A 16,878-nucleotide genomic window follows, 5' to 3' on the forward strand; every position below is an offset into this window, starting at 1 on the left:
CATGCCAGAACCACACTAGGGCCTGAAGCAAACCTGCGGTGTTTCGGCCAGCTCACAAGAAAGCGAGTTGAAGAAAGGAGCTCAGGGGCACTGTAATTCACAAACCTGCAGAGTTATAAATGACAGCTATCGTCCAAAAATATATTGAAGTAAGGCTGCCAAGAGGACTTCAAAGCGGGGCAGAATTGCAGGAAACCGATTTCAGGAGGTAGATTGGAATTGCATGTAAAGCACAGGAAAAGAGGCAGAACATCCACAATGATGCACTTGGTCAAAAAGGGCGTATGCGTTTTTTCCTGAATATATTCAGGAAAAAACGAGTACGCCCTTTTTGGCCAAGCAAGCAAGCTTGCAAAGGAAATCTGCACTACAATGAACTCTCACTGCCCCCCAGTCAAAAGGGCCATCTGAAAAAAGTGTAAAATCCAGAAAGGCAGGACAGGCCATGGAGAACTGGGAGCCTTGTTATGCTGATGGGCGGGATGTAAATTGCCAACAGCCACTCTGGAGAAGTGTATGGTGTTTCCTCAAACATCTAAAAAACAAAGCAACAGAGCCTAGGGCACTTCCACTTATGGTCCTATAGTTTAGGGAAATTAAAATCAAAAAGACACAGCCACCCCAAAGTTTGGGCCGACTCTGTTGACAAGAACCTCGTGTATGGTAGAAGTTCAATATCACAGAAAGCGAAAAATGGATAAAGATGTTGTGGTACTTACGTACAATGCAATATCACTCAGCAATGAAATCTATGTCATCAGGCCTGTAACAGCATAATGAGTGGATTCAGGTACGATGATTCTAAGTGAAATAAGTCACACAGAAAAAGAAACAACACAAGATATCACTACTACACGGAATGTAAACTTGGCTACACAGGAACTGAATTACAAAACAGAACAGGGTCTCAAATGTAGAAAACCAACTTATGCTTGCTTAAGGGGAAAGGTGAGTTGGGGTGCTGCATAAAACCAGAGATTGAAATTAACACAGATACCGTTCCATAAGACAAATATGTAATAGACAAGAGCTACTCCATGATCAACGAAGTGGACACAACACCCCATATTAAACGCCTAAGAATATACCTGACTAGTAAGAATCTTACAACCTATGGATTTATATGTCTCCGAAAGAGAATCAAGCGTGTGTACAGCAGCATAAACGCAGCAGTGATAGGATTGTTGAGGTTCGGTGAGCAAATGCAGACCCTTTGAAGTCATATTGCATGGTACCCATTGCATGGGTCTCAACTCTCCAGGTTTAAGGGATTCTTCCTTCAGCTAAAACATGCATGTGGAACCCAGAGTATGATCCACCATGTGATCGGGAAACGTGTTCAAATGTGTCTCAGTTTTCATCCCCTGGTACTCGGGTGCAACATTCCAGATGCTTTACTAACACTCTCCCGCCTTGGAGAGTCAGTGCCTTTAACCTCCTGTTTGGCCAAGTTTGCAATTTCTGCGGAAAATGAACAGGAATATGGAGAACTAATGAGAGACTAGCTGGAGGTGTCTGGACGGGCAAATTTAACTCTCATTTCCCACCAGGAAGAGGAATTAAACAAAGGCTCAGCGTGCCGGGCCGGAACCACACTAGGACCTGAAGCAATCCTGCGGTGTTGCGGCCAGCTCACAAGAAAGCGAGTTGAAGAAAGGAGCTCAGGGGCACTGTAATTCACAAACCTGCTGAGTTATAAATGACAGCTATCGTCCAAAAATATATTGAAGTAAGGCTGCCAAGAGTACTTGAAAGCGGGACAGAATTGCAGGAAACTGATTTCAGGAGGTAGATTGGAATTGCATGGAAAGCATAAGAAAAGAGGCAGAACGTCCACAATGATGCACTTGGCCAAAATGGCGTATGCGTTTTTTCCTGAATATATTCAGGGAAAAACGCATACGCACGTTTTGGCCAACCAAGCAAGCTTGCAAAAGAAATCTGCACTACAATGAAGTCTCACTGCCCCCCGGTCAAAAGGGCCATCTGAAAAAAGTGTAAAATCCAAAAAGGCAGGCCAGGCCATGGAGAACTGGGAGCCTTGTTATGCTGATGGGTGGGATGTAAATTGCCAACAGCCACTCTGGAGAAGTGTATGGTGTTTCCTGAAACATCTAAGAAACAAAGCAACAGAGCCTAGGGCACTTCCACTTATGGTCCTATAGCTTAGGGAAATTAAAATCAAAAAGACACAGCCGTCCCAAATTTTGGGACGGCTCTGTTTACAAGAACCTTGTTTACAGTACAAGTTCAATATCACAGAAAGCGAAAAATGGATAAAGAAGTTGTGGTACTTACGTACAATGCAATATCACTCAGCAATGAAATCTATGTCATCAGGTCCATAGCAGCATAATGAGTGGATTCAGGTACGATGATTCTAAGTGAAATAAGTCACACAGAAAAAGAAACATCATAACATATCACTACTACACGGAATGTAAACTTGGCTACACAGGAACTGAATTACAAAACAGAACAGGGTCTCAAATGTAGAAAACCAACTTATGCTTGCTTAAGGGGAAAGGTGAGTTGGGGTGCTGCATAAAACCAGAGATTGAAATTAGCACAGATACCATTCCATAAGCCAAATATGTAATAGACAAGAGCTACTCCTTGCTCAACGAAGTGGACTCAACACCCCATATTAAACGCCTACGAATATACCTGACTAGTAAGAATCTAACAACCTATGGATTTATATGTCTCCGAAAGAGAATGAAGCGTGTGTACAGCGGCATAAACGCAGCAGTGATAGGATTGTTGAGGTTTGGTGAGCAAATGCAGACCCTTTGAAGTCATATTGCATGGTACCCATTCCATGGGTCTCTACTCTCCAGGTTTAAGGGATTCTTCCTTCAGCTAAAACATGCATGTGGAACCCAGAGTATGATCCACCGTGTGATCGGGAAACGTGTTCTAATGTGTCTCAGTTTTCGTCCTCTGATACTCGGGTGCAACATTCCAGACGCTTTACTAACACTCTCCCCACTTGGAGAGTCAGTGCCTTTAACCTCCTGTTTGGCCCAGTTTGCAATTTCTGCGTAAGATGAACAAGAATAGGGAGAACCAATGAGAGACTAGCTGGAGGTGTCTGGACGGGCAAATTTAACTCTCATTTCCACCAGGAAGAGGAATTAAGCAAAGACTCAGCGTGCCATGCCGGAGCTACACTAGGGCCTGAAGCAATCCTGCGGTGTTGCGGCCAGCTCACAAGAAAGCGAGTTGAAGAAAGGAGCTCAGGGACACTGTAATTCACAAACCTGCAGAGTTATAAATGACAGCTATCGTCCAAAAATATATTGAAGTAAGGCTGCCAAGAGGACTTGAAAGCGGGGCAGAATTGCAGGAAACTGATTTCAGGAGGTAGACTGGAATTGCATGTAAAGCATAGGAAAAGAGGCAGAACGTCCACAATGATGCACTTGGCCAAAAAGGGCGTATGCGTTTTTTCCTGAATATATTCAGGAAAAAAAGCATACGCCCTTTTTGGCCAACCAAGCAAGCTTGCAAAGGAAATCTGCACTACAATAAAGTCTCACAGCCCCCCGGTCAAAAGGGCCATCTGAAAAAAGTGTAAAATCCACAATGGCAGGACAGGCCATGGAGAACTGGGAGCCTTTTTATGCTGATGGGCGGGATGTAAATTGCCAACAGACACTCTGGAGAAGTGTATGGTGTTTCCTGAAACATCTAAAAAACAAAGCAACAGAGCCTAGGGCACTTCCACTTGTGGTCCTATAGATTAGGGAAACTAAAATCAAAAAGATACAGCCACCCCAAAATTTGGGACAGCTCTGTTTACAAGAACCTCGTTTACGGTACAAGTTCAATATCACAGAAAGCGAAAAATGGATAAAGAAGTTGTGGTACTTATGTACAATGCAATATCACTCAGCAATGAAATCTATGTCATCAGGCCCGTAGCAGCATAATGAGTGGATTCAGGTACGATGATTCTAAGTGAAATAAGTCACAGAGAAAAAGAAACATCATAAGATATCACTACTACACGGAATGTAAACTTGGCTACACAGGAACTGAATTACAAAACAGAACAGTGTCTCAAATGTAGAAAACCAACTTATGCTTGCTTAAGGGGAAAGGTGAGTTGGGGTGCTGCATAAAACCAGAGATTGAAATGAGCACAGATACTGTTCCATAAGCCAAATATGTAATAGACAAGAGCTACTCCTTGCTCAACGAAGTGGACTCAGCAACACATATTAAACACCTAAGAATATACCTGACTAGTAAGAATCTTAAAACCTATGGATTTATATGTCTCCGAAAGAGAATCAAGCGTGTGTAAAGCGGCATAAACGCAGCAGTGATAGGATTGCGGAGGTTCGGTGAGGAAATACAGACCCTTTGAAGTCATATTGCATGGTACCCATTCCATGGGTCTCAACTCTCCAGGTTTAAGGGATTCTTCCTTCAGCTAAAACATGCATGTGGAACCAAGAGTATGATCCACCGTGTGATCGGGAAACGTGTTCAAATGTGTCTCAGTTTTCGTCCCCTGGTACTCGGGTGCAACATTCCGGATGCTTTACTAACACTCTCCCCACTTGGAGAGTCAGTGCCTTTAACCTCCTGTTTGGCCCAGTTTGCAATTTCTGCGGAAAATGAACAGGAATAGGGAGAACCAATGAGAGACCAGCTGGAGGTGTCTTGACGGGCAACTTTAACTCTCATTTCCCACCAGGAAGAGGAATTAACCAAAGGCTCAGTGTGCCATGCCGGAACCACACTAGGGACTGAAGCAATCCTGCGGTGTTTCGGCCAGCTCACAAGAAAGCGACTTGAAGAAAGCAGCTCGGGGCACTGTAATTCACAAACCTGCAGAGTTATAAATGACAGCTATCGTCCAAACATATATTGAAGTAAGGCTGCCAAGAGGACTTGAAAGCGGGGCAGAATTGCAGGAAACCGATTTCAGGAGGTAGACTGGAATTGCATGTAGAGAATAGGAAAAGAGGCAAGACGTCCACAATGATGCACTTGGCCAAAAAGGGCGTATGCGTTTTTTCCTGAATATATTCAGGAAAAAACGCATACGCCCTTTTTGGCCAACCAAGCAAGCTTGCAAAGGAAATCTGTACTACAATGAAGTATCACTGCCCCCCGGTCAAAAGGGCCATCTGAAAAAAGTGTAAAATCCAGAAAGGCAGGACAGGCCATGGAGAAATGGGAGCCTTGTTATGCTGATGTGCAGGATGTAATTTGCCAACAGCCAATCTGGAGAAGTGTATGGTGTTTCCTGAAACATCTACAAAACAAAGCAACAGAGCCTAGGGCACTTCCACTTATGGTCCTATAGCTTAGGGAAATTAAAATCAAAAAGACACAGCCACCCCAAAGTTTGGGACGGCTCTGTTTACAAGAACCTCGTGTAGGGTACAAGTTCAATATCACAGAAAGCGAAAAATGGATAAAGAAGTTGTGGTACTTACGTACAATGCAATATCACTCAGCAATGAAATCTATGTCATCAGGCCCGTAGCAACATAATGAGTGGATTCAGGTACGATGATTCTACGTGAAATAAGTCACACAGAAAAAGAAACATCATAAGATATCACTAATACACGGAATGTAAACTTGGTTACACAGGAACTGAATTACAAAACAGAACAGGGTCTCAAATGTAGAAAACCAACTTATGCTTGCTTAAGGGGAAAGGTGAGTTGGGGTGCTGCATAAAACCAGAGATTGAAATTAGCACAGATACCGTTCCATAAGCCAAATATGTAATAAGAAGAGATACTCCTTGCATACCGAAGTGGACTCAACACCCCATATTAAACGCCTACGAATATACCTGACTAATAAGAATCTTAAAACCTATGGAATTTTATGTCTCCGAAAGAGAATCAGGCATGTGTACAGTGGCATAAACGCAGCAGGGATAGGATTGGTGAGGTCCGGTGAGCAAATGCAGACCCTTTGAATTCATATAGCATGGTACCCATTCCATGGTTCTCAACTCTCCAGGTTTAAGGGATTCTTCCTTCAGCTAAAACATGCATGTGGAACCCAGAGTATGATCCACTGTGTGATCGGGAAACGTGTTCAAATGTGTCTCAGTTTTCGTCCCCTGGTACTCGGGTGCAACATTCCAGACGCTTTACTAATACTCTCCCCACTTGGAGAGTCAAGGCCTTTAACCTCCTGTTTGGCCCAGTTTGCAATTTCTGCGTAAGATGAACAGGAATAGGGAGAACCAATGAGAGACTAGCCAGAGGTGTCTTGACGGGCAAATTTAACTCTCATTTCCCACCAGGAAGAGGAATTAACCAAAGTCTCAGCATGCCGTGCCGGAACCACACTAGGGCCTGAAGCAATCCTGCGGTGTTGCGGCCAGCTCACAAGAAAGCGAGTTGAAGAAAGGAGCTCAGGGACACAGTAATTCACAAACCTGCAGATTTATAAATGACAGCTATCGTCCAAAAATATATTGAAGTAAGGCTGCCAAGAGGACTTGAAAGCGGGGCAGAATTGCAGGAAACCGATTTCAGGAGGTAGACTGGAATTGCATGTAAAGCATAGGAAAAGAGGCAGAACGTCCACAATGATGCACTTGGCCAAAAAGGGCGTATGCGCTTTTTCCTGAATATATTCAGGAAAAAACGCATACGCCCTTTTTGGCCAACCAAGCAAGCTTGCAAAGGAAATCTGCACTACAATGAAGTCTCACTGCCCCCCGGTCAAAAGGGCCATCTGAAAAAAGTGTAAAATCCACAATGGCAGGACAGGCCATGGAGAACTGGGAGCCTTGTTATGCTGATGGGCGGGATGTAAATTGCCAACAGCCACTCTGGAGAAGTGTATGGTGTTTCCTGAAACATCTAAAAAACAAAGCAACAGAGCCTAGGGCACTTCCACTTGTGGTCCTATAGATTAGGGAAACTAAAATCAAAAAGATACGGCCACCGCAAAGTTTGGGACAGCTCTGTTTACAAGAACCTCGTTTACGGTACAAGTTCAATATCACAGAAAGCGAAAAATGGATAAAGAAGTTGTGGTACTTATGTACAATGCAATATCACTCAGCAATGAAATCTATGTCATCAGGCCCATAGCAGCATAATGAGTGGATTCAGGTACGATGATTCTAAGTGAAATAAGTCACAGAGAAAAAGAAACATCATAAGATATCACTACTACACGGAATGTAAACTTGGCTACACAGGAACTGAATTACAAAACAGAACAGTGTCTCAAATGTAGAAAACCAACTTATGCTTGCTTAAGGGGAAAGGTGAGTTGGGGTGCTGCATAAAACCAGAGATTGAAATGAGCACAGATACCGTTCCATAAGCCAAATATGTAACAGACAAGAGCTACTCCTTGCTCAACGAAGTGGACTCAACACCCCATATTAAACGCCTAAGAATATACCTGACTAGTAAGAATCTTAAAGCCTATGTATTTATATGTCTCCTAAAGAGAATCAAGCACGTGTACAGTGGTATAAACGCAGCAGTGATAGGATTGGTGAGGTTCGGTGAGCAAATGCAGACCCTTTCAAGTCATATTGCATAGTACCCATTCCATGGGTCTCAATTCTCCAGGTTTAAGGGATTCTTCCTTCAGCTAAAACATGCATCTGGAACCCAGAGTATGATCCACCGTGTGATCGGGAAATGTGTTCAAATGTGTCTCAGTTTTCGTCCCCTGGTTCTCGGGTGCAACATTGCAGATGCTTTACAAACACTCTCCCCACTTGGAGAGTCAGTGCCTTTAACCTCCTCTTTGGTCCAGTTTGCAATTAGTGCATAAGATAAACAGGAATAGGGAGAACCAATGAGAGACTAGTTGGAGGTGTCTGGACGGGCAAATTTAACTCTCATTTCCCACCAGGAAGAGGAATTAACCAAAGGCTCTGCATGCCGTGCCGGAACCACACTAGGGGCTGAAGCAATCCTGCGGTGTTGCAGCCAGCTCACAAGAAAGGGCCTTGAAGAAAGGAGCTCAGGGGCACTGTCATTCACAAACCTGCAGAGTTATAAATGGCAGCTATCGTCCAAAAATATATTGAAGTAAGGCTGCCAAGAGGACTTGAAAGCGGGGCAGAATTGCAGGAAACCGATTTCAGGAGGTAGACAGGAATTGCATGTAAAGCATAAGAAAAGAGGCAGAACGTCCAAAATGATGCACTTGGCCACAAAGGGCGTATGCGTTTTTTCCTGAATATATTCAGGAAAAAACGCATATGCCCTTTTTGGCCAACCAAGCAAGCTTGCAAAGGAAATCTGAACTACAATAAAGTCTCACTGCCCCCCTGTCAAAAGGGCCATCTGAAAAAACTGTAAAATCCAGAAAGGCAGGACAGGCCATGGAGAACTGGGAGCCTTGTTATGCTGATGGGCGGGATGTAAATTGCCAACAGACACTCTGGAGAAGTGTATGGTGTTTCCTGAAACATCTACAAAACAAAGCAACAGAGCCTAGGGCATTTCCACTTATGGTCCTATAGCTTAGGGAAATTAAAATCAAAAAGACACAGCCACCCCAAAGTTTGGGACGGCTTTGTTTACAAGAACCTCTTGTACGGTACAAGATCAATATCACAGAAAGCAAAAATTGGATAAAGAAGTTGTGGTACTTACGTACAATGCAATATCACTCAGCAATGAAATCTATGTCATCAGGCCCATAGCAGCATAATGAGTGGATTCAGGTACGATGATTCTAAGTGAAATAAGTCACACAGAAAAAGAAACATCATAAGATATCACTACTACACGGAATGTAAACTTGGCTACACAGGAACTGAATTACAAAACAGAACAGTGTCTCAAATGTAGAAAACCAACTTATGCTTGCTTAAGGGGAAAGGTGAGTTGGGGTGCTGCATAAAACCAGAGATTGAAATTAGCACAGATACCGTTCCATAAGCCAAATATGTAATAGACAAGAGCTACTCCTTGCTCAAGGAAGTGGACTCAACACCCCATATTAAATGCCTAAGAATATACCTGACTAGTAAGAATCTTAAAACCTATGGATTTATATGTCTCCGAAAGAGAATCAAGCGTGTGTACAGCGGCATAAACGCAGCAGTGATAGGATTGTTGAGATTCGGTGAGCAAATGCAAACCCTTTCAAGTCATATTGCATGGTACCCATTCCATGGGTCTCAACTCTCCAGGTTTAAGGGATTCTTCCTTCAGCTAAAACATGCATGTGGAACCCAGAGTATGATCCACCATGTGATCGGGAAACGTGTTCAAATGTGTCTCAGTTTTCGTCCCCTGGTAATCGGGTGCAACATTCCAGACGCTTTACTAACACTCACCCCACTTGGAGAGTCAGGGCCTTTAACCTCCTGTTTGGCCCAGTTTGCAATTTCTGCGGAAAATGAACAGGAATAGGGAGAACCAATGAGAGCCTAGCTGGAGGTGTCTGGACGGGCAAATTTAACTCTCATTTCCCACCAGGAAGAGGGATTAACCAAAGGCTCAGCGTGCCATGCCGGAACCACACTAGGGCCTGAAGCAATCCTGCGGTGTTGCGGCGAGCTCACAAGAAAGCGAGTTGAAGAAAGGAGCTCAGGGGCACTGTAATTCACAAACCTGCTGAGTTATAAATGACAGCTATCGTCCAAAAATATATTGAAGTAAGGCTGCCAAGAGTACTTGAAAGCGGGACAGAATTGCAGGAAACCGATTTCAGGAGGTAGATTGGAATTGCATGGAAAGCATAAGAAAAGAGGCAGAACGTCCACAATGATGCACTTGGCCAAAATGGCGTATGCGTTTTTTCCTGAATATATTCAGGGAAAAACGCATACGCACGTTTTGCCAACCAAGCAAGCTTGCAAAAGAAATCTGCACTACAATGAAGTCTCACTGCTACACGGTCAAAAGGGCCATCTGAAAAAAGTGTAAAATCCAGAAAGGCAGGACAGGCCATGGAGAACTGGGAGCCTTGTTATGCTGATGGGCGGGATGTAAATTGCCAACAGCCACTCTGGAGAAGTGTATGGTGTTTCCTGAAACATCTAAGAAACAAAGCAACAGAGCCTAGGGCACTTCCACTTATGGTCCTATAGCTTAGGGAAATTAAAATCAAAAAGACACAGCCATCCCAAATTTTGGGACGGCTCTGTTTACAAGAACCTTGTTTACAGTACAAGTTCAATATCACAGAAAGCGAAAAATGGATAAAGAAGTTGTGGTACTTACGTACAATGCAATATCACTCAGCAATGAAATCTATGTCATCAGGTCCATAGCAGCATAATGAGTGGATTCAGGTACAATGATTCTAAGTGAAATAAGTCACACAGAAAAAGAAACATCATAACATATCACTACTACACGGAATGTAAACTTGGCTACACAGGAACTGAATTACAAAACAGAACAGGGTCTCAAATGTAGAAAACCAACTTATGCTTGCTTAAGGGGAAAGGTGAGTTGGAGTGCTGCATAAAACCAGAGATTGAAATTAGCACAGATACCATTCCATAAGCCAAATATGTAACAGACAAGAGCTACTCCTTGCTCAACGAAGTGGACTCAACACCCCATATTAAACGCCTAAGAATATATCTGACTAGTAAGAATCTTAAAACCTATGGATTTATATGTCTCTGAAAGAGAATCAAGGCAAGTGTACAGTGGCATAAACGCAGCAGTGATAGGATTGGTGAGGTTCGGTGAGCAAATGCAAACCCTTTGAAGTCATATTGCATGGTACCCATTCCATGGGTCTCAACTCTCCAGGTTTAAGGGATTCTTCCTTCAGCTAAAACATGCATGTGGAACCCAGAGTATGATCCACCGTGTGATCGGGAAACGTGTTCAAATGTGTCTCAGTTTTCGTCCCCTGGTTCTCGGGTGCAACATTCCAGACGCTTTACTAACACTCTCCCCACTTGGAGAGTCAGTGCCTTTAACCTCCTGTTTGGCCCAGTTTGCAATTTCTGCGTAAGATGAACAGGAATAGGGAGAACCAATGAGAGACTAGCTGGGGGTGTCTGGACGGGCAAATTTAACTCTCATTTCCCACCAGGAAGAGGAATTAACCAAAAGCTCAGCGTGCCATGCCAGAACCACACTAGGGCCTGAAGCAAACCTGCGGTGTTTCGGCCAGCTCACAAGAAAGCGAGTTGAAGAAAGGAGCTCAGGGGCACTGTAATTCACAAACCTGCAGAGTTATAAATGACAGCTATCGTCCAAAAATATATTGAAGTAAGGCTGCCAAGAGGACTTCAAAGCGGGGCAGAATTGCAGGAAACCGATTTCAGGAGGTAGATTGGAATTGCATGTAAAGCACAGGAAAAGAGGCAGAACATCCACAATGATGCACTTGGTCAAAAAGGGCGTATGCGTTTTTTCCTGAATATATTCAGGAAAAAACGAGTACGCCCTTTTTGGCCAAGCAAGCAAGCTTGCAAAGGAAATCTGCACTACAATGAACTCTCACTGCCCCCCAGTCAAAAGGGCCATCTGAAAAAAGTGTAAAATCCAGAAAGGCAGGACAGGCCATGGAGAACTGGGAGCCTTGTTATGCTGATGGGCGGGATGTAAATTGCCAACACCCACTCTGGAGAAGTGTATGGTGTTTCCTGAAACATCTAAAAAACAAAGCAACAGAGCCTAGGGCACTTCCACTTATGGTCCTATAGCTTAGGGAAATTAAAATCAAAAAGACACAGCCACCCCAAAGTTTGGGACGGCTCTGTTTACAAGAACCTCGTGTACGGTACAAGTTCAATATCACAGAAAGCGAAAAATGGATAAAGAAGTTGTGGTACTTACGTACAATGCAATATCACTCAGCAATGAAATCTATGTCATCAGGCCCGTAGCAGCATAATGAGTGGATTCAGGTACGATGATTCTAAGTGAAATAAGTCACACAGAAAAAGAAACATCATAAGATATCACTACAACACGGAATGTAAACTTGGCTACACAGGAACTGAATTACAAAACAGAACAGGGTCTCAAATGTAGAAAACCAACTTATGCTTGCTTAAGGGGAAAGGTGAGTTGGGGTGCTGCATAAAACCAGAGATTGAAATTAGCACAGATACCGTTCCATAAGCCAAATATGTAATAGACAAGAGCTACTCCTTGCTCAAGGAAGTGGACTCAACACCCCATATTAAATGCCTAAGAATACACCTGACTAGTAAGAATCTTAAAACCTATGGATTTATATGTCTCTGAAAGAGAATCAAGCGTGTGTACAGCGGCATAAACGCAGCAGTGATAGGATTGTTGAGGTTCGTTGAGCAAATGCAAACCCTTTCAAGTCATATTGCATGGTACCCATTCCATGGGTCTCAATTCTCCAGGTTTAAGGGATTCTTCCTTCAGCTAAAACATGCATGTGGAACCCAGAGTATGATCCACCATGTGATCAGGAAACGTGTTCAAATGTGTCTCAGTTTTCGTCCCCTGGTAATCGGGTGCAACATTCCAGACGCTTTACTAACACTCTCCCCACTTGGAGAGTCAGTGCCTTTAACCTCCTGTTTGGTCCAGTTTGCAATCTATGTGGAAGATGAACAGGAATAGGGAGAACCAATGAGAGACTAGCTGGAGGTGTCTGGACGGGCCAATTTAACTCTCATTTCCCACCAGGAAGAGGAATTAACCAAAGGCTCAGCGTGCCATGCAGGAACCACACTAGGGCCTGAAGCAATCCTGCAGTGTTGCGGCCAGCTCACAAGAAAGCGAGTTGAAGAAAGGAGCTCAGGGGCACTGTCATTCACAAACCTGCAGAGTTATAAATGACAGCTATCGTCCAAAAATATATTGAAGTAAGGCTGCCAAGAGGACTTGAAAACGGGGCAGAATTGCAGGAAACCAATTTCAGGAGGTAGACTGGAATTGCATGTAAAGCATAGGAAAAGAGGCAGAACGTCCACAATGATGCACTTGGCCAAAAAGTGCGTATGCATTTTTTCCTCAGGAAAAAACGCATACGCCCTTTTTGGCCAACCAAGCAAGCTTGCCAAGTAAATCTGCACTACAAAGAAGTCTCACTGTCCCCCAGTCAAAAGGGCCATCTGAAAAAAGTGTAAAATCCAGAAAGGCAGGACAGGCCATGGAGAACAGGGAGCCTTGCTTTGCTGATGGGTGGGATGTAAATTGCCAACAGCCACTCTGGAGAAGTGTATGGTGTTTCCTGAAACATCTAAGAAACAAAGCAACAGACCCTAGGGCACCTCCCCTTATGGTCCTATAGCTTAGGGAAATTAAAATAAAAAAGACACAGCCACCCCAAATTTTGGGATGGCTCTGTTTACAAGAACCTCGTTTATGGTACAAGTTCAATATCACAGAAAGCGAAAAATGGATAAAGAAGTTGTGGTACTTACATACATTTGAATATCACTCAGCAATGAAATTTATGTAATCAGGCACATAGCAGCATAATGAGTGCATTCAGGTACGATGTTTCTAAATGAAATAAGTCACACAGAAAAAGAAACATCATAAGATATCACTACTACACGGAATGTAAACTTGGCTACACAGGAACTGAATTACAAAACAGAACTGGGTCTCAAATGTAGAAAACCAACATATGCTTGCTTAAGGGGAAAGGTGAGTTGGGGTGCTGCATAAAACCACAGATTGAAATTAGCACAGATACCGTTCCATAAGCCAAATATGTAATAGACAAGAGCTACTCCTTGCTCAATGAGGTGGACTCAACACCCCATAATAAACGCCTAAGAATATACCTGACTAGTAAGAATCTTAAAACCTGTGGATTTATATGTCTCCGAAAGAGAATCAAGCGTGTGTACAGCGGCATAAACACAGCAGCGATAGGATAGGTGAGGTTCGGTGAGCAAATGCAGACCCTTTGAAGTCATATTGCATGGTACCCATTCCATGGGTCTCAATTCTCCAGGTTTAAGGGATTCTACCTTCAGCTAAAACATGCATGTGGAACCCAGAGTATGATCCACTGTGTGATCGGGAAACATGTTCAAATGTGTCTCAGTTTTCATTCCCTGGTACTCGGGTGCAACATTCCAGATGCTTTACTAACACTCTCCCCACTTGGAGAGTCAGTGCCTTTAACCTCCTGTTTGGCCCAGTTTGCAAATTCTGCGGAAAATGAACAAGAATATGGAGAACTAATGAGAGACTAGCTGGAGGTGTCTGGACGGGCAAATTTAACTCTCATTTCCCACCAGGAAGAGGAATTAAACAAAGGCTCAGCGTGCCATGCCGGAACCACACTAGGACCTGAAGCAATACTGCGGTGTTGCGGCCAGCTCACAAGAAAGCGAGTTGAAGAAAGGAGCTCAGGGGCACTGTAATTCACAAAGCTGCAGAGTTATAAATGACAGCTATCGTCCAAAAATATATTGAAGTAAGGCTGCCAAGAGTACTTGAAAGCGAGACAGAAGTGCAGGAAACCGATTTCAGGAGGTAGATTGGAATTGCATGGAAAGCATAAGAAAAGAGGCAGAACGTCCACAATGATGCACTTGGTCACAAAGTGCGTATGCGTTTTTTCCTGAATATATTCAGGAAAAAACGCATACGCCCTTTTTGGCCAACCAAGCAAGCTTGCAAAGGAAATCTGCACTATAATGAAGTCTCACTGCCCCCCGGTCAAAAGGGCCATCTGAAAAAAGTGTAAAATCCAGAAAGGCAAGACAGGCCATGGAGAACTGGGAGCCTTGTTATGCTGATGGGTGGGATGTAAATTGCCAACAGCCACTCTGGAGAAGTGTATGGTGTTTCCTGAAACATCTAAAAAACAGAGCAACAGAGCCTAGAGCACTTCCACTTATGGTCCTATAGCTTAGGGAAATTAAAATCAAAAAGACACAGCCATCCCAAATTTTGGGACGGCTCTGTTTACAAGAACCTCGTTTACAGTACAAGTTCAATATCACAGAAAGCGAAAAATGGATAAAGAAGATGTGGTACTTACGTACAATGAAATATCACTCAGCAATGAAATCTATGTCATCAGGCCCGTAGCAGCATAATGAGTGGATTCAGGTACGATGATTCTAAGTGAAATAAGTCACACAGAAAAAGAAACATCATAAGATATCACTAGTACACGGAATGTAAACTTGGCTACACAGGAACTGAATTACAAAACAGAACAGGGTCTCAAAAGTAGAAAACCAACTTATGCTTGCTTAAGGGGAAAGGTGAGTTGGGGTGCTGCATAAAACCAAAGATTGAAATTAGCACATATACCGTTCCATAAGCCAAATATGTAATAGACAAGAGCTACTCCTTGCTCAACGAAGTGGACTCAACACCCCATATTAAACGCCTTAGAATATACCTGACTAGTAAGAATCTTAAAACCTATGGATTTATATGTCTCGGAAAGAGAATCAAGCGTGTGTACAGCGACATAAATGCAGCAGTGATAGGATTGGTGAGGTTCGGTGAGCAAATGCAGACCCTTTGAAGTCATATTGCATGGTACCCATTCCATGGGTCTCAACTCTCCAGGTTTAAGGGATTCTTCCTTCAGCTAAAACATGCATGTGGAACCCAGAGTATGATCCACCATGTGATCGGGAAACGTGTTCAAATGTGTCTCAGTTTTCGTCCCCTGGTACTCGGGTGCAACATTCCAGACGCTTTACTAACACTCTCCCCACTTGGAGAGTCAGTGCCTTTAACCTCCTGTTTGGTCCAGTTTGAAATCTATGTGGAAGATGAACAGGAATAGGGAGAACCAATGAGAGACTAGCTGGAAGTGTCTGGACGGGCAAATTTAACTCTCATTTCCCACCAGGAAGAGGAATTAACCAAAGGCTCAGCGTGCCATGCAGGAACCACACTAGCGCCTGCAGCAATCCTGCGGTGTTGCGGCCAGCTCACAAGAAAGCGAGATGAAGAAAGGAGCTCAGGGACACTGTAATTCACAAACCTGCAGAGTTATAAATGACAGCTATCGTCCAAAAATATATTGAAGTAAGGTTGCCAAGAGGACTTGAAAGCGGGGCAGAATTGCAGGAAACCAATTTCAGGAGGTAGACTGGAATTGCATGTAAAGCATAGGAAAAGAGGCAGAACGTCCACAATGATGCACTTGGCCAAAAAGTGCGTATGCATTTTTTCCTCAGGAAAAAACGCATACGCCCTTTTTGGCCAACCAAGCAAGCTTGCCAAGTAAATCTGCACTACAAAGAAGTCTCACTGTCCCCCAGTCAAAAGGGCCATCTGAAAAAAGTGTAAAATCCAGAAAGGCAGGACAGGCCATGGAGAACTGGGAGCCTTGCTTTGCTGATGGGTGGGATGTAAATTGCCAACAGCCACTCTGGAGAAGTGTATGGTGTTTCCTGAAACATCTAAGAAACAAAGCAACAGACCCTAGGGCACCTTCCCTTATGGTCCTATAGCTTAGGGAATTTAAAATAAAAAAGACACAGCCACCCCAAATTTTGGGATGGCTCTGTTTACAAGAACCTCGTTTACGGTACAAGTTCAATATCACAGAAAGCGAAAAATGGATAAAGAAGTTGTGGTACTTACGTACATTTGAATATCACTCAGCAATGAAATTTATGTAATCAGGCACATAGCAGCATAATGAGTGCATTCAGGTACGATGTTTCTAAATGAAATAAGTCACACAGAAAAAGAAACATCATAAGATATCACTAATACACGGAATGTAAACTTGGCTACACAGGAACTGAATTACAAAACAGAACTGGGTCTCAAACGTAGAAAACCAACTTATGCTTGCTTAAGGGGAAAGGTGAGTTGGGGTGCTGCATAAAACCAGAGATTGAAATTAGCACAGATACCGTTCCATAAGCCAAATATGTAATAGAAAAGAGCTACTCCTTGCTCAATGAGGTGGACTCAACACCCCATAATAAACGCCTAAGAATATACCTGACTAGTAAGA

Source organism: Orcinus orca, chromosome 1 (assembly GCF_937001465.1).
Source record: "Orcinus orca chromosome 1, mOrcOrc1.1, whole genome shotgun sequence".
NCBI classification, from domain to species: domain Eukaryota; kingdom Metazoa; phylum Chordata; class Mammalia; order Artiodactyla; family Delphinidae; genus Orcinus; species Orcinus orca.